The 19,362-nt window shown below is 38.4% G+C and overlaps 1 protein-coding gene and 1 non-coding gene across 5 annotated transcripts in view; both read left to right on the top strand.

Moving 5' to 3' along the window:
- CHRM3 (cholinergic receptor muscarinic 3) overlaps positions 1 to 19,362 on the top strand; it is a 527,319-nt gene that overhangs the window by 286,114 nt on the left and 221,843 nt on the right. The window lies entirely within an intron of this gene.
- Positions 17,365 to 17,447, top strand: TRNAR-UCG. Its single transcript has one exon. It is a non-coding gene; the product is annotated as a tRNA-Arg (tRNA).

The following is a 19,362-nucleotide window of genomic DNA, read 5'->3' as shown; positions in this document are numbered from 1 at the left end:
CCCTCTGCTGCTCATTCTGATTCCACAGGGCATGTAAGCTCTAAGAAGTGTCATGACCCACTACCTACTGGGGGAGCCTGTCTTACTCCAAATCTGCATTTCAGTTGTGCCTTGCATACAACCCCAGCCGGGAACTGGATGGCTGTATCTACTCTGAGGGAAGATATTTAACTTCCCTGAGCTTCGGTATCTTTATCTGTAAAAGTGGAAATAGTGGTATTTTCTTCCTGGGATTGTCGTAAGGAATAAAAGAGTCTCTACTACAAAGCAAGTTCTTCCTAAATATCCTATTAGCTCCTCAGTTAAGTGGCATTTCATTGGCTTTCTCAAAAAAAAAAACAAACAAACAAAAACAAGAGTTCTAACCACTGGTGCTCTGTGGTCTGCCATTCTCATCCCCAAACAGGACAAACAAAAGCAATAATAAAAACTTGCTGCTCTGCTTCCTCCCTAGTCTGGGTCTCGCCGGCTCTCAGAATCGGGTTCGTCTTTGACATACCCCTCCCCCGTTGTTGTGCGAGTCGTCATCACTGCAACTGAATGACTCTGAAGTCTTCTTTAACGATTTCTTCAGTTATGTCTCTCCCACCAGTTTTACTTCACTCCAGTCCTTCCTCGGTACTGATTCCAGAATAATCTATATGTTTTTAAATGAGCCACATAACGTTACGCTTCTACCTTAAAAACTGTTGACTCCAGGGGCTCCTGGGTGGCTCCGTCCGTTAAGCGTCCAACTTCGGCTCAGGTCATGATCTTGTGGTTTGTGGGTTCAAGCCCTGCGTCAAGCTCTGTGCTGACGGCTCAGAGCCTGGAGCCAGCTTCCGATTCTGTGTCTCCCTCTCTTTCTGCCCCCCCCTCCCTGCTCATGCTCTGTCTCTATCTCTCAAAAAATAAATGTTTAAAAAAAAAAACTGTTGACTCCATGGTGCCCACGGGTGCCTATCCTACAAACTGAAATTGGAGAATTTTATGCAAGCTCCTAAGAGCCACTCCCTTCCATTAATCCTAGGTAAGTTCTACCACGCTGGTGTCTTACTGTTCGCTGGGAATTATCCAAACACTGTGCTTGCACACGGTCCCCATCTGCCTGCAGTGTGCTGAACCTCCTTTCCTGCCACGTGTGTATTCTTCTCAAGACCCTGATTAAATCTCACTTTTTCACTGATGCCTCTTCACATACCTGGCTCATCTTCCCCAAGCAGAGTTAGGTTTACCATGCTGTGTTCCCAGAACTCTTCCTTCATAGTTACCCAGCACTTAGCACCTTGTATTGTAACTTATTGATTTCCTCGGTCATTTCCCTGGGACCGCCCTCATATTCATCACAGTATTCCTAGGGCAGTACATAACGGCCACTAAATACATGCTTTATTGTTGAATAAATGCTAAGCGACCCATGAATCCCTGTTAATTTATCATTCCCTTGCAGCTAGGGAAATGGTGCAATAAATTAATTTGCCCAACGTTCTGGATCATCCAAAAAGATTAGCAGTGAGTTTCATTAACTTCAGCTTTTACCCTCCCACCATTTTTCAGCTGGGAAGAAATGCAGAGAGAGAAAAATGTAATGTACCTACCTCCTAATACTTTGACACCTTTTGTAAGATGTGGTGTCATCCAGTTTCTTTCAAAATTATCAACATAAGTACTTAGGAAGCATTTAAGGTATTATAATGTTCTCTCAAGAAAAAAAGCTATCACTTAAGGACAGATGTCATCCATTCATTCAACAGATTTGTGTTGATTGCTGAATATGTGCCAGATTGCCTGGAACATTATTGTTCTATTAATACTATATTTTAATAATAATCGTACTATTTTTTGAAAATTAATGGGATGTAGGGCGCCTGGGTGGCTCAGTAGGTTAAGCGCCAACTTCAGCTCAAGTCATGATCTTGCAGTTTGTGAGTTTAAGTCCCACATTGGGTTCTGTGTGCTGACAGCTCAGAGCCTGGAACTTCCTTTGGATTCTGTGTCTCCCTTTCTCTCTGTCCCTCCCCCACTCATGCTCTGTCTCTCTCACTCTCTCAAAAATAAATAAACATTTTTAAAAAAAGAAAATGAATGAGATGTAAAATGTGTCCTCTAATGCCCAAGAATAATTAATTGACTCACTTGTGCTAAGAAGATATCTACAAGTTTTATATTTGATCCAGGACTTTAAATTTATTTGTTAATAAACTCCTTCTAAAGGAAGCTGATGTTACCTATATATCTTGGTGCTGGGTTCAGAGATTATTCCTCACTCCACTTTATGAGCAGGAATATTCCAGAACAACAACATCATGTGGTATTGTTACATCATGTCTTTCTGAGTTAGATCATATTTATACTTAGATATATTTTTTAAAAATTAGTTCACTTCACGGGCACCTGGGTGGCCCAGTTGAGCATCGGACTTCAGCTCAAGTCATGATCTAATGGTTTGTGAGTTCAAGCGCCATATGGGGCTGAGTTCCAGCTTGGAGCCTGGAACCTGCTTCAGATTCTTTGTCTCCTTCTCTCTCTGCCCCTCCCCTGCTCATGTTCTGTGTCTCTCTTCTCTCAAAAATAAATAAACATTAAAAATTTTTTTTTAATTAGTTTACTGCATAAAGCCATTCCTTTTACATTCCATTGAACAAATTTAACAAGTTTATGGTCTTCATGTCGCAAAATTGTAAAAACCTGCCTTTACTAATATAAATGTGACGTGTTTATACACTCAAGAAGTATATGCATTTGAGTATATAACTATATTCTGATCACTACCAAATACCACTGTTATTAATGCATCACGCCATGCTGGATGTTTACACTGATGTACAAAAGTCTCTGCTCTTGCGGCCTCTGGGTGATTTAGTGAGTTCAGCGTCTGACTCTTGATTTCAGGTCGGGTTGTGATCTCTCACTGAGTGTGGAGCCTGCTTGGGATCTTCTCTCCCTCTTTCTCTGCCCCGCCCCCTCTCGCACGTGCATGCTCTCTCTCTCTTTCTCTCTTTCTCAAAATAAATAAACTTAATAAAAATTCTCTTCTCTTAAGATAGTTGTGAGAATGAAAAAAAAATTGGGGAGTTTGGTACCTTCTTTTACTTTTTCTTGTAATATATTGCAGTGTTTTTCACTGATCTATTTGCAGAAAGCACCAATATAAATATGTTAGTGTATAACTGCTAGTGTGTATAATTATATGTTATTATTATATAGTATATTATATATTTTTTATATATGTATTTCTCGCTGACTTCGAAGCATTGTCCTGGATTTTTTCCTAAAAAATATGTTACCATACTGGTTTTCAACACAGATTTAATGACTATTTTTTAACTTTATTCAAACTGCATTATCAGTGCAAAATTTCATTTTTTATATGCTCTGTATTTTGCTAAGATTATTCAAGTCCACTAAGTGCATATTTGTGCATATTTATTTGTACACATGCCCATCTAAGACTAACAATGTTGTAAGTCGATGTATCAGCGATTTAAAAAGTACTTCCATAAGCATAGTGTAGCGGTTATGGGCATAAACTTTGCACCCAGAAGCTCTGGGTTCAAGTTCCCCATCGAAACCTAGCCATGGAGTTTCCTTGTTTCCTGACTTATCTTAGCCCCCGTTTTCCCATTTTGCCAAGCAGGGTCATCAGGCCCATTTTATGGACAGACCATGGAAAGGATTCCATGAGATGGGGTGTATAAAGTTAAACAAGTTTCTGCGTGCCTGTGCAGGTTAGAGTACAGAGAATAGCGATTTGAATTTAGACCTCACAAAGGCCTTTAATAGTTCAATTTTGTGTCAAAGGGAGAGATAGAGGGAAAAAGCCATGTCCACAGTGATTGGGAAGTATCTGACTCCAGGTCACGGAGCTTTGGAGTGCCCCTGAATGCGGGCTTCCCTCATGCCTGCCCTGCCTCCAGCCCCGAGCTCCTGGTGGGCCAGATGGATCTTTACATCCTCAATGTATGTTCTGAAACATAGTAAGCACTCCAGAAATGCTGGGTAATAACGCAGTTAAAGAAAATTTTGACAATTGCGTGATTGTAAGAATTCCTATGGGAAATTAAAGTTAGGGATGAATACACTGAGAGTCTTTGAGCCACACTAGTACAGCAGAAGGTAGTCTTTTTCCTAAGGTTCTGTTACATCACATCCCAAGGGCAAGAATCTTGTCTTAATTGATGTAAGAGAATGCCTGGTATACACAGACACTCAATATCTATTCGTTTCATAACTGATAGAGCAAATGGATAAACTTGAATAACTAGAAGGTAGTGTTAATAGAAACCTTTTGAAGTTTTGAAATAAAAATTTTATTATTCTTACTATTGTTTTGCCACTAACGTTTTGGAAAGAATATATGCCTTAGGGTGGGTTTTTATCATCAAGTCTCCTTGTATTCCTCTTTTCCATGTGCAATATAAAATTCTTCCTTTGCTTTTTTCCTCCATTTGTTTTGCTTACAAACAACTGGACTTGGTTTTCTCAATACTTTAAAAATATTTATCTTTTTCTTAAGACTCTTATTGAAATAAAATAAAACTTTGTTAATGTGTACTAAATGAAGAAAAGTTGAGACATGGTCGTCTGTTTTGTTTTTTATTTTTTTTTAATGTCTTTATTTTATTTTGAGAGAAGGACAAAGTGTGAGCAGGAGGAGGGGCAGAGAGAGAGGGAGACACAGAATCTGAAGCAGGTTCCAGGCTCCGAGCTGTCAGCACAGAGCCTGACATGGGGCTCCAACACACAAACTGTCAGATCATGACCTGAGCTGAAGTCGGACGCTTAACCGACTGAGCCACCCAGGCAGGCGCCCCTGTTTGTTTTGTTTTATGCATAAAATGTAACTGAAATTCAGGGACTGTGGATAGTGGTATTTTTGAGGTGTCTATGTTAGGAGGTGAGAGAAGAATGATCCTTAAGGAACACCATGACTTTCAATAGCACAGATACTTCTGAAGTCCTTTAAATTATTGTGTATCCTTAGGATAGTTAAGGTGGAACTGCAGTCTTACTTCTTCTCTTGTTTTTGATATTGAAATAAGAAAATGTATCACTTTGACCCGAGTACTGTGATAAATTCACCATTGAACATCACAATTGAAGATTTAACTCAAAAACCACAAGGCACCCGTGGGCTCAGCCAGTGGAGCACGTGATTCTTGATCTCAGGGTTGTGAGTTCAAGCCCCACGTGGGGTGTAAAGATTACTTAGAAAATAAAATCTTTTAGAAAATATTTAATGCCAAAACCAAAGTTTGTGTACATATATATATGTGTACATATGTATGTGTGTGTGTGTATATATATATATATATATATGCTGATTTGTTTTAAAATAAAGTAAACCTCCTCAGTTCTCTCCACTGGAGTTTTTAATAACAATTACAGTGAAAATGTGATCTGTTTGAATGTTACTAATTTGTTTTGTTGGAAAACACAGAATGAGATTTTTCGCAGTTAGTTTTTCCCCGCCCCCCCAGGGGAGGATTCTAATTGAAGCGTCACAAATTAAAGATACAGAAGGTTGATGGGGGGATGGGGGAGAGGGGAAAGTGGGTGATGGGCATTGAGGAGGGCACCTGTTGGAACGAGCACTGGGTGTTGTATGGAAACCAATTTGACAATAAATTATATTTAGTAATAAAAACAGACAAAAAAAGATGCAGGAGGAATGACAAGTAATAAAATATTAATGGGACCGATTGTTGCCTTAACTTGAAGCACTTCCTTTGTGCACAGACAGGTTTACATTCAGGCATAGGGTAAGTAAATGTTTGCATAAGAAGGTGATAAGAATATGAATAAAAATGTAAATTTTTCCAGTTAGAATTAAAAAAAATTTTTTTTAAGTTTATTTATTCTTGGGAGAAAGAGAGAGACAGAGCATGAGCAGGGGAGGGGCAGAGAGAGAGGAGACACAGAATCCGAAGCAGGCTCCAGGCTCTGAGCTGTCAGCACAGAGCCCGACGCGGGGCCCGGACTCACAAACTGTGAGATCATGACTTGAGCCGAAGCTGGATGCTTAACCCAGTGAGCCACCCAGGCGCCCCTAGAAGTTTTTTAATAGTGAAAAGAATTATAAAATAGCAGAGCTCATGAATTAGACTTTTGATAACGCTGTGTGTTAAAACACATAAAATCGGTCCCCAAATGTAAAATTATTTTGTATTTGGAATTTCCTGTGCTTCATTAGCCTTGCACCGTGTCTTCAGACATGTTTCCTCTTTCTGAGAGATCCTAAAACTGGGATTTTTTTACTGACCACGTACTTTGGGTCAGACATCCGTACACACTGAGGCTGTGACAGCAAATGAAACAAAAAGGTTGTGCCTTTATGGAGGTCATGTTATAGTAGGGGCAGATAGGAAGTACAGAGATACACATACAAATGTTGAGTGTGCAGGGAAATCAATCTTAATAAGCATATCAGGGCAAGAGAGAATCTTGGCACTAAAGGGATGTGGTGCAGTGTTCTTTTAAGGAGAGTGTTCAGAGTCCTTTTTCAGTTAAGGTCACATTGGAAGAGAAACCCCAGAAGAAGCCAAGGCAGGGGACCAGCATCAGCAAAGGCCCTGAGGTAGGAGCATACTTGAGACGTTGAAGAGAGGCAGGGAAGAACCACAAGCTCAGGATGGAGAGGAAGAAAACGCTGAGAAAATGGAATCAAGTCAGAAATTGGTGGAAGGCCAAGTAGACCATCATAAGACTTTGAATTTTAGACGAAGTGACCTGGGAAGCGTTTGGAAGATTTTGAGCAAAGGAGTGACATAATCTAAGGGTTTTATGGAAGGATCATTCTGGCTTTTCTGTGAAGAAGACTAGATGGGGAAAGGGTTGCAGACCATCAGTAATAGATGGGAGCGTGAGGAGCAGACGTGAACATTTCTCCTTGCACAGCCACGCCCAGCTGCAAGGAAGGTCACCATGTGACCAGCTGAGAGTCAGGGGCTTATTATTACAAGAATAGGAAGAACGGATGTGAGTGTGAAAAGAGCAGTTTCGGTGTCATTGGGAGGTAGGACATGGGGTAGAAGGACCAAGTTTGTGGAGGGGAAGTCCTGAGGGTTTGTGCAGGAAAAATACGAGATGCTCAGGTGAACCCCAATGAAATATTTGGGAGGGGCACAAAGGAGTTGTTTGGTTGGGGAAGATTTGGGGTTCTTTTGTATTGTTATATGTCAATTCGAAGCTTGGAAACAAGAGCATGTAAAGTGAAAGAGATAAGAACCCTAGGGATGTCCCTGCTTCTGAGCGTGGTTTGAGAACATATTTGAAGAGTCACCTCACCCTCAGAGGGAGAGAAGGTGCTGGTGGATGGACTTCTCTTTTTCCTCAGGGTCTGCACATTTCCTTTTTGCCCTAACACTCAGAGTGCTATGGATTCCCATTCCAATTTCTCTCTCCCAACTCAGTGTGAGTGCAAGCTTTTGCATATATAATACTTGAAATCCCTAAGATGATCCCAGCAAGGCAGAATAATCATCAAAACAAGGGGGCTGTGTTAACCTAAATTGAACATACTTCATGCAAAAGTACTTTCTCATCTTAAAGGGTGAAATCACTTAAAAATAGGACTGTTTTTCTCAAAAATTACCCCTTATATGCAAATTCACAGTAAATTATTTTGTCTGCTCTGGGAGAGGATCATCATTTTAAGAAGTTGCATAGGGTTGTTTGTGTTAGTATTCCTAAAAATTCATAATGTTTCTGTGACATGTAGTAGCTGGTAATTTTGAAGTATATATATTTAGGTGTTTTGTTATAAGCAGATGAAATATGCATGTATATACTTAGGTAGATAATTACTTAGGTATTACAAGATAAGTATGTATAAGATATATATATGTATGTATATATCTTGGATTACTACATATATAGTTATATAAACATATTTACTGAAGTATTTTACAGGCATTTTGTTATAAGCAGAGGAAATATATATAATATATATTTACATAGATGTATACTTAAGTATTTATAAGTGTATATATAAGAAACATATATATCTCTTAGATTAGTATATATATAGTTATATACCTATATATATGCATACTTAAGTATTTTATATCTAAGTGTATATGTAGTTATATACCTATAGAGACAGAGAATCCAAGAGAAAGGAATCCAGCTAAAGAAAAGCTTTAAAGTGTCCAAAGTTGAAGTAATTATGACATTTGGATACCAGCTAAGAGCAGCAGAAAGCAGAAACCTTTGGTCCAGCATCGCTCAGGAACATTTGCCAGGCTCCGATGGGAGTTGTTAAGGGCTGAGCTCTTGAGGGTCAGCTAGAGGAAGCCACTCTGGGGTTGGAGAAGCCACGAGATTGTGCAGATCGGGTGAGGAATAAACCAAGAGGCAGAGTGAGAGCTGGGCAGTGAGGGGCTTTAAGGGCTGACTCAGGATTTTCAGGAAGAGTTGGATTTCATTTTAAGCCTGTAGGAAGAGCTCATTAGTCTTATAAACAGAGGCATGGGTAAATGTGATTAAGAACTTTCTTAGAAGGCTTGCTTCTAAGAGTAACTTTTTAAAATGTTTTGGCTTTGCCTTGTGTTTGCTCAAAGAATTTTACCTTACTCAACATGTTAGAAAATTTTCCTGACTCTTACCAAAAGAAGGAAAAAAAGAAAAGAAAAAGAAAATATTTTAAAGGTCAGAGGCTACAAGCTTTTCATCATTTAGCCAAGAGACATAGATAATATAGTCCATGTATTCGGTTTAATTTAAATAAAATGTCAGCTTGAGGGAGGAACAACGAAGCAATTATCTGAAGATAGATTAGAGTGACATTAAGCCGTGTCCCTCATGTCCACCTGGGGATCTCATCATATAGTAATTCATCCATTTTACGTTTTAAATATTGTTCCTAGGGAGAAAATAGTCAATCATAATTTTAAATGAACTCTAAACGTTTTACGTTGTATTCGCCTTTTCTGTTCAGTCATGCTGATGTCTCCCAATTTGGATGTGCATATGAATAGTGGATTAAATGGCTCTCTCCATATTTTGTTGTGAAATAGAATGTCCACTTTTAGGCTCCGGGCTTACAGCTCCCCAAGGAACATCATTTGAGGATTTTCCCCCAAGACCAAGTGTCTGGAAAGATCAGTCGTGAAGTAATGAAATCAAAGGGTACTTATTTCAGTGTTTTGACAAGGATCCTAAGGCAAGAGACCTTAGGGGACAAAAGTATCTCAAAATGAATTATCAACTTTAGATGTCACCAGTATCTTGTCCGTTCCCTCTAGGCTAGTTGCCTGGAATCTGTTCCAGTTTCTTTCTCTTGAGTCTGAAAGGTGGTCTCTCTCTTAGGCATCTTGAGCAAAACACATATATCTTTGAAATAAATATTCAGAGGCTAGAATCAGTCAGGCAAGGAAAAAAGAATGTCTTTTGAAGAAATCTGCCTTGATGATGGTGCCGGATCATTCTGCATGTGCTCAGGCCAAATGACTCTGTAGGGGGCAGTGTGTCTATGGAGTTGAAGAGAAATTAAGGTTCCAGAATCAACACTTTCAAATGTAAACTCTAGTTAGAGGTGATTTGCATGTCAAAATAGTGGAAGGCCTAGAGTTAGTTGCAATTTTGAAAGACAAAATAAGACCAAAAAAAGACAACATAAGAAACAGCAGTTGAGGTACGATAAGGAACCCGTTGCGCCTGGCTGTTTGGAGATGTTGTCAGCCATTTGCAAAAACAGTGAGATAATCCTGCTGTCATGCTCAATACTGAAAAGACCCTAATGAGTATATTGGTTCCATAACTCCAGAGGAGCGTGGAGATTTTGAAGAAGCTTTAAAGGGTAATTACAAAGATGAGTAACAAAACGAAAAGCAGGAAAAGTTATGAAAAGCAAAGAACTTCTCTAAAGAACTTGAGTGATCTTTGAAGTCACCAACAGCCCCTTGAGAGATGGTTACGTCTGCGTTCTTTCTGCAGGACCAAACAGACCGCAACTAGGGGTAAGGGCTTTTACATTCCAGGACCAAACTGGTTTCTTGACCGTGAAACTTGGAAACAGCAGGAGCGGGAACCAAAAGATTGTAAAGTTTAGTTGTTCAAAGAATTAGGGTGTAGAGAAGATGTGTTTTCACCTACTTGCTTTTGCTTTGGTAAGTCCTGTCCTCAGATTGACTCCTTAATCTTTTCTAAGCATTGCTATGACTTTCTTCATTGCTCCAGAGAAGGACGTCTCAAGTGCATTTACAAGTAAGAAATCAGATCGTCAGAGGGTGCACAGCTTGGGCATCACTGCTCTGAATTCGTGTACGCCTCTGTTTGCCCCCATTTTCTTCACACAGGTGTTTAAGAAAAGTACTGTGATTGCTACTCTCAGCTCTCTACACGATCATAACCCAGTAGTTCAAAACAGATGCCACTTACTTTTTTTTCACAAGATTATGATAGCTTTTTGACTTTTCAGAGCACTGTGGATTGAATTGTGTGCCCCCAAACCCATATGTTGGAGCCTTAACCCCCAGCGCAATTTTATTTGGAGATAGGGCTTTTAGGAGGTAATTAAGGTTACATGAGATCTTAAAGATGGGCCCTAATCCCATAGGATTGGTAGCCTTATAAAAAGAACCCTCCCACCAGGAACCAAATCTGCCTTCATCTTTGACTTCCTTAACCTCCAAAAACATGAGCTGTCTGTATTTGTGAGCCACCCAGTCTATAGTATTTGGTGGTGGTAACCTGAGTAGACTAATAAGAGGAAAGTTTGCTACTTGACTATCATAATCTCATTTGTCTGAAGCTGGCTTTAATTAGCAGAAACCTTAGAAATTAGACAAGGCTTTTCTCATAAGTATCTCCATAGAGGTGAGGGGCAGGGCGGAGTTCTGGTTGTGGGGGCAAGAGGAGGGCGATAGGAGAAGAAAGGCTCAGGGCATGTCCACCTTGGAAGGTTTCTCATTAGAACAAAAACAGACTTGGGTGATTTATGCCATACTTGGGACGTGCCAGAACACTCTTTAAATCAGACTTGTTTAATACTTTCGTGAACAGATCAGGAGATAAACTTACAGGGTTTCCTTTGATTTCATACACGGTGGGAATTATTCTTCCATTAGGAATAAAAGACAGGCTAGCCTCTGGCCAATATATAAATGACAGACAGCCACATTCAGGAAGATGATTTTCGATTCCTTTTCACATAGCAATAATTTATATATTAGACACTGTGTAGTGGGGTGCATTGAGCTTTACACTATTTGTATGGTATGCAAGTTCCAGGCCTTTACATATTTATGAAGGTTAAGAGAATTAAGAACAGAAGTCAACACTCAGAAATTCAAAATACAATGAGACAAGAATTACGTATCAAAACCAATTAAGACAGTAGTTGGCAGTTGAAGACTTTGATCCGATACCTACTCCCAGTACAATGGGAATTCAGCCAAGAAAGGCATCGTTACGAATAACGTTTTGAAGATAACTCAAAGAAATGGAACGTAGGCATGTTTTCTTCTAGGACATCATCACTGTTTAAGACTTTTTGTTCTTACATTTGTATATGCATATAGATAACAACAGTTGCGCGTTAATATCTTGAGTGAAGGAGTGAATGCTCAGAATGAAAGACTGCCATGAGGTGTAGATGTTAATCTAGGCACTGACTCACACATTTGCTATAGAACTTGTAATTAAATGTAGTCTTTATGACACTCTTTGGATTCCGTATGATCTGGTGATTTAGAGAAGCATCAGGCCCAGCCTACATCGAGCCACAGAAGTTCCAAAGGGTTTTGCAATTATTAATTTCTCTTTTCCTCTTAGTGCTCTTCTTTGAGGTGGGTGTTATGATCATCACACCCATTTTTCAGATAAGGGAGTCAAGGCTGAAAATATCGGCTTGCCCAAGTCTCAGGATAGGGGCTGAACCTCAGCAGTCTGGGTCCATCATGCTTCTAGCCTGTGTACTGTGTCAGCAGTTCTGGTCTACAGGCACTCGGTACTGCTTACCCACACACTTCTCCACCTCTTAAATTTGTGCTGATTGTAAAGAATGAGATCAGTATGGAACCAAACCCTGTGGTTACAATGAAGATAACTTAACATCATCTTAAGATGTGAAGAAACAATGAAGGCACGGTCTGCTTCATTTTCCACCAAGGCACATAGAAGCTCCCCTGGGTCAGAAAGAACAAGGCTCAAGTCATGTGTCACAGGTTGTAGGAAGGGAGCTAAGACAAATCGGGCATACGACCGTGTCTCTGCTTCCACAAGCCTCATGCCAATGGGCCATCCAAGTTCTGAGACTTTTCAAAGGAGCTTAGATGTTCCAAGAAATAAGAAAAGGTCTTTGGCATTCCCGGGTAAAGTGCTTATGGAATGTGAATTTGTTCTTGCGTGATGGTAAGTTAAATATTGTATTTTCTGAGTGGTGTTAGAATAGTAGAGACTGCCATCTCTCTGTTTTAAAAATATTTTATTTCATTTTTGCCTTGAGACTCTGGGCTTAAAAATCAAAAGAATTAAAATGTCCCATTCTCTTACACATTAATAAGCATATAAAAATGATACTGAAGAAAAAATTCTGAGTCATCATCTACATTTTAATACAAATTTAACATCCTAAAATAATTATACTAATCTTGATCTGCATAATCAATGTATTAAAAAGGGTATCCTTTATTAATATGTGTAGCTACTTATAAAAACTTTCAGATATTTTTACCTTTTGGAGTTACATATTGATTTTTCTTTTTTAAAAAATTTTTTAATGTTTATTTATTTTTGAGAGAGAGAGAGAGAGAGAGAGAACACAAGCAGGAGAGGGGCAGAGAGAGAGGGAGACAGAATCTGAAGCAGTCTCCAGGCTCAGAGCTGTCAGCACAGAGCCTGACACGGGGCTCAAACTCACAGGCTGTGAGACCATGTCCTGAGCTGAAGAAGTCAGACACTTAACTGACTGAGACACCCAGGTGCCCCTATACATTGGTTTTTCGTTGACATCTATGTTGCAGAGCAAAAAACTACCCTACAAAAAAAAAATTGCAATAGAAATGACGTGGGTAAAATTGGAGTTGATTATTAAAGATGCTTCTATTTTACTTTGGGAAAATATTTGTATTTTGTGTATTTTACCTTATATACACCACTAGCAAAGTAAATTACTATTTTTTTAGATTGTTTTTAATTGGGAAAATTTAGTTTACTGCTTTGACATGTCGGCACATTGTTATTACTCACATATTTAATTTTTCTTACTTTCACAAGAAATCTGGAAGATCTTGAGGGACCAGAGACTAAAATCATCACACTATGCTCTCTGTGGTCAGCTACAGTCATTACATGCAAAATTACATTGTAAACAAGAAAGGCTTTAGTGCACATTATAAGCTTTAGTGATCGAAATTCAAACTTAGGCTCTAAGAATTTTTAAGCTATTATGATAGTTACATGAAATGACTTTTTCCCTCAGAGTAGTCCTAGTTAGAGGAAATGAAAAGGAAAGAAAACTCATTTAGAAAATTATTTTTAAGAAGCAGAGAAAGAATTTTCATTACCTTTGAATTATTTCAGATTTGCTGTTCTTTAATTAGATGTTGAACTAGACTCACACAGCTATTTAAATTCAGTGGTTGGGGAACATGCTAGAGAATACGCCCAACTCAAGTGCCCTTATTACCTTAAAATTATTTATTTTGATTTCTGTTTCCTTTTCTAATGAATGGATTACCTCTGTAGTCATCATAATATATGTGTTACCTCCAAACCCAGTATCTTCTCCATGCTTTCCATATATGCACTAGCATTTTCTCTTAAGACTTTGATTTACTATACAGTGAGGGTGTAGACCATCTTTATCATGTTAGGTATAGAAAGTACATATCTGGATTTGAAGCCAAAAGACATGGTTTCTGGCCCTGACTTTGCTATCTGTTAAAATGTCTGGCCTTGAGTAAGACACTTAACTTCCTTAAATTCCAGGTTCTGCCCTATTAAAATAGAGACAATAATACCTGCCTTGCAGCTTGAATGAAAATCTTATGTCCAAATAAGTGCTATATGTAGTAAACCATAAAATACTATAAAAATGCAAGGTCTTAGAAAAAGAAGAATGAACAAAACCCAAAACCAGTAGGAGGGACATAATAAAGATTAGGGCAGAAATAAACAAAATAGAAACCAAAAAAATAGAACAGATCAATGAAACCAGGAGCTGGTTCTTTGAAAAGATGAATAGAATTGATAAACTTTTCTCTAGACTCATCACCAAAAATAAAAAATAAAAGAGAGAGAGAGAGAGAGAGAGAGAGAGAGGCTCCAATTAACAAAATCAGAAATGAAGAGGAGAAATAACAACTAACTCCACATAAATACAAAAGATTATAAGATGTAAAATATATAACCTCCCAAAACCAAGATTCAAAATCAGAAAGAAATAGAAAATTTGAACAGACTGGTTATCAGCAATGAAATTGAATCAGTAATCAAAAAACTCCTAACAAACAAAAGTTCAGGGCCAGACAGCTTCACAGGTGATTTTTACCAAAAAATTAAAGAAGAGTTAATACCTATTCTTCTCAAACTATTCCAAAAAAATAGAAGAAGAAGGAAAGCTTCCAAATTCATTCTATGAGACCAGCATTACCCCATTACTAAAACCAGATAAAGACACTACAAAAAAAAGAGAACTACAGGTCAATACCTCTGATGAACGTAGATGCAAAAAGCTTAACAAAATATTAGTAAACCAAATCCAACAATACATTTAAAAAATCATTCACCACAATCAAGTGTGGTTCACTATTCTCAAATCAATCGATGTGATACATCACCATCAACAAGAGAAAGGATGAAAACTATATGATCATCTTAATAGATGCAGAAAAAGCATTTGACAAAGTATAGCACCGATTCATGATAAAAACCCTCAACAAAATAAGTTTAGAGGGAATATACCTCAACATAATAAAGGCCATATATAGAGAACCCACATTTAGGGGCACCTGTGTGGCTCAGTCAGTTGAGCATCTGACTTCAGCTCAGGTCACAATCTCACAATTCTTGAATTTGAGCCTTGCATCAAGCTCGCTGCTGTCAGTGCAGAGCCTGCTTCGAATGCTCTGTCCCCCTCTCTGTCTGCTCCTTCCCCACCCATGCTGTCTCTCAAAAAAATGAATAAACATTAGAAAGAATGAAAAGAAAAGAAAAGAAAGAAAGACATCCCACATGTGACATCATACTCAGTGATGAAAAACTAAGAGCTTTTCCCCTCAGATCAAGACAAGGATGTCCACTCACACCACTTTTATTCAACATAGTACTGGAAGTCCTAGCCACAGCAATCAGACAACAAAAAGAAATAAAAGGAATCCAGAATGGTACAGAAGAAGTAAAACATTCACTATTTGCAGATGACATGATACTATATGGAGAAAATCCAGAAGATTCCATCACAAACTACTAGAACTGATAAATGAATTAACATTGCAGGATACAAAATTAATATATAGAAATCCATTGCATTTATATATATACTAATAATGGAGCAGCAAAAAGAGAAATTAAGAAAATAATACCATTTAGAGTTGAATCAAAAATAATAAAATATCCAGGAATAAACTTAACCAAGGAGGTGAAAAAACCTGTACTCTGAGAATAATAAAACACTGAAGAAGGAAACTGAAGACAACATAAACAAATGGAAACATATTCCATGCTCATAGGTTGGAAGAACCAGTATTGTTAAAAGGTCCATACTACCCAAAGCAATCTACAGATTTAATGCAATCCCTGTCAAAATATCAGTAGCATTTTTCACAGAACTAGAACAAATAATCCTGAAATTTGTACGGAACCATAAAAGTCTCCAAATAGCCAAAGCAATCTCGAAAAAGAAGAATAAAACTGGAGGTATCACAATCTCAGATTTCAAGACATACCACAAAACTCTAGTCCTCAAAAGAGTATGGTACTGGCACAAAAATAGACACACAGATCAATGGAACAGAATAGAGAGCTCAGAAATAAACTCACAGTTATGTGGTCAAGTAATCTTCTTCGTAAAGAAGGCAAGAATTCATAACGGGAAAAAGACAGTCTCTTCAACAAATGGTGTTGGGAAAACTGGAGCTACATACAAAAGAGTGAAACTGGACCACTTACTTACACCATACCCAAAAATAAACTAAAAGTGGATTAAGGACCTAAATGTGAGACCTAAAACCATAAAAACCCTTAAAGAGAGCACAGACAGTAATTTCTCTGACATCAGCCATAGCAACTTTTTTCTAGATATGTCTCCTGAGGCAACAGGAGGAAACAAAAAGCAAAATTAAATTGTTGGGACTACATCAAAATAAAAAGCTTCTGCATAACGAAGGAAACAATCAACAAACGAAAAGCCTACTCAATGGGAGAAGATATTTGCAAAGGACATACCTGATAGCGGGTTGGTATTCAAAATATATAAAGAACTTGCACAACTCAACACCCAAAAAACAAATTATTTAAATTGGGCAGAAGTCCAGACCAGATGTTTCTACGAAGAAGACAGACAGATGGCCAACAGAAACATGAAAAAAGTGTTCATTATCACTCATCATCAGGAAAATGCAAATCAAAACCACAATGAGATATCACCTCACACCTGTCAGAATGACAAAAATCAAAAACCGGAGAAAAGACAAGTGTTGGTGAGGATGTGGAGAAAAAGGAACCCTTGTGCACCATTGGTGGGAATGTCAACCAGTGCAGACATTGTTGAAAACTGTATGGAGGTTCCTCCAAAAATAAAAATAGGGGCACCTACCTGGCTCAGTCAGTTAAGCCTTTGACTTCGGCTCAGGTGATCATCTCATGTTTCATGGGTTCAAGCCCTGTCTCAGGCTCTGTGCTGACAGCTGAGAACCTGAAGCCTGCTTCAGATTCTGTGTCTCCCCCTCTCTCTCCCCCTCCCCTACTCACGCTCTGTGTCTCTCTGTCTCAATAATAAATAAACGTTAAAATTTAAAAAAAAAAGTACACTTATCATCATGAGCACTGAGTAACGTATAGAATTTTTGAATCACTGTATTGTATGCCTGAAAATAATATAACACTGTATGTTAACTATACTGGCATTTTTAAAAAATGCAAGTTCTTGTATGTTGTCACTTTTATCGGAAGTCGAGAGGTGTTAAGAGAGTAGATCGTAAATGTTCTCTCCACCACAAAAAATATGTAATTATGTATGGGGATGGAGGTGTTCATTCACCTTAGTATGGTCATATTTTGCCGTATATGCATGCATCATAATTATCCTGTACACCTTTAACTTACATCTATGTCAATAATAATATCTCAGTAAACTTGGAAATATTTTTTAAAAAAATAAAAAAGAGTAAGTAACAAAAACAGGCAGTATAGGAAATAATATAAAATTATGTGTCAAGGGGCGCCTGGGTGGCTCAGTTGGTGAAGCATCTGACTTCGGCTCAGGTCATGGTCTCATGTCATGGGTTCGAGTCCCGTGTCAGGCTCTGTGCTGACAGCTCGGAGCCTGGAGCCTCCTTCAGATTCTGTGTCTTCCTCTCTCTCTGCCCCTCCCCTGCTTATGCTCTGTCTCTCAAAAATAAATAAATGTTAAAAAATTTTTTTTAATTATGTGTCGAAAATTATCTGTACGTAGAACTGTAGTATCCAGTATGGCAGCCACCAAGCACCTATGACCATTCAGTGCTTGAAATGCACTACACATGTGAAATAAACCATATTTTATTTTTTTTTAATTTTTTTAACGTTTATTTATTTTTGAGACAGAGAGAGACAGAGCATGAACGGGGGAGGGGCAGAGAGAGAGAGGGAGACACAGAATCGGAAGCAGGCTCCAGGCTCTGAGCTGTCAGCTCAGAGCCCGACGCGGGGCTTGAACTCATGGACCGCGAGATCATGACCTGAGCCGAAGTCAGCCGCTTAACCGACTGAGCCACCCAGGTGCCCCTGAAATAAACCATATTTTAAAGACTATGAAAACAATGTAAACTACCTCATTAGTAAATTTTACTCAATTAAATGTTTAAATTACAAGATTTTGGATATATAAGGTTAAATAAAACACATGATTAAATATTTTTAAAAAATACAAGTTCTCACGGGGGCAGTAGTGTAGGTATCTTGCTTGACAGATGAACACTGGTGTCCTCCTTGCGTAGGTGATCTCTCTCCAGTCATTTCTGACAATTTTGTGACTTGGGTTAAGATCCTGAACCTTTGTGAGTTTCAGTTTCTTCATCTTTAAACTCGGAATTTTGAGGATATTCCCCTCCAAAGGCAAAGTGAAGTTTAAGCTAGAAAATGCATGCAAAGTACTTACAGACAAATCTGGCAGGTAATGAGCATAAAATAAATAATAATTCATATTGTTTTGTTTTAAAACACACATACTCAGCATCATACTAGCACAGTTTTGTAGCTGGCATTGGTATTACCTGCTCAGAATGGGATATGTGTTAAAAAGAAAACATGAATTTTTATTTTAGTTTTGTAAGACTTATTTTTCTGTTAACTGAATAATACATCTTTGCTGTAAACTCTCAGAACGTACAGAAAAGCAAGAAGAAAAGAAAAACCGCCATCAATCTAATTGCCAGGTAGAATCATTATTTTACATGCTTCAGATGGAAAAGTACTTGAACAAAAATAATTTCAGAGAAAACCAAAGTAACAGTAAGGATAGAAATGGGATGGATTTGGGTTGCAGAGAAACCAGTCCCTAAGAATGGAAACCAGTGGAGGGGGAGGAATTCAGGAAGTACAATATATAAGAGAAACAAACAACTGACTTACAAAACTATAGTTGTGTTAATAAGGACTGAAAACTACTTTAAATAACTAAAACATATGCCCTTGCTTAGGGTAGAATCACCCTGATTTCACCATTTCCCCTGTAGTATTTGACCACTCTACTGGCAGGGATGCGACCATAGCCACATGGAGGGGGTCAAGAGATACACATATAAACCATTTTCCATGGAGCTCCTGGCTCAGTCGGTTAAATGCCTGACTCTTGATTTTGGCTCAGGTCATGATCTCACAATTGTGAGACTGAGTCCCTCATCAGGCTCCATGCTGAGAATCCCTACTTGGGATTCTCCCTGCCCCTCTCCTCTCCTCCCCTACTCTCCCTCCCTCTCTCTCTCTCTCAATAAATAAACATTTAAAAAATAAAAAAAAAATTAAACCACTTACCAGTGTTTTCCCTAAAAAATAAAATAAAATAGGAAAAGAAAAGAAAACCAAGTCCTCTGAATCATTCCCTTCACACCTGTGACATCAGAAACCATTGTCCTTGGTGGATGGGGAGGGAAAAGTGGCCGCAGAGAAAAGCCAGAAGAGAAGAGAAGTGACTAAATTTGACATCTCTGGCTTTGTGCAGACAGAGCTGGAGAATTATTC

The sequence above is a fragment of the Leopardus geoffroyi genome, chromosome D2, assembly GCF_018350155.1.
Source record: "Leopardus geoffroyi isolate Oge1 chromosome D2, O.geoffroyi_Oge1_pat1.0, whole genome shotgun sequence".
Classification (NCBI taxonomy): Eukaryota; Metazoa; Chordata; class Mammalia; order Carnivora; family Felidae; genus Leopardus; species Leopardus geoffroyi.
This window is presented reverse-complemented; position numbering and strand designations above follow the sequence as displayed.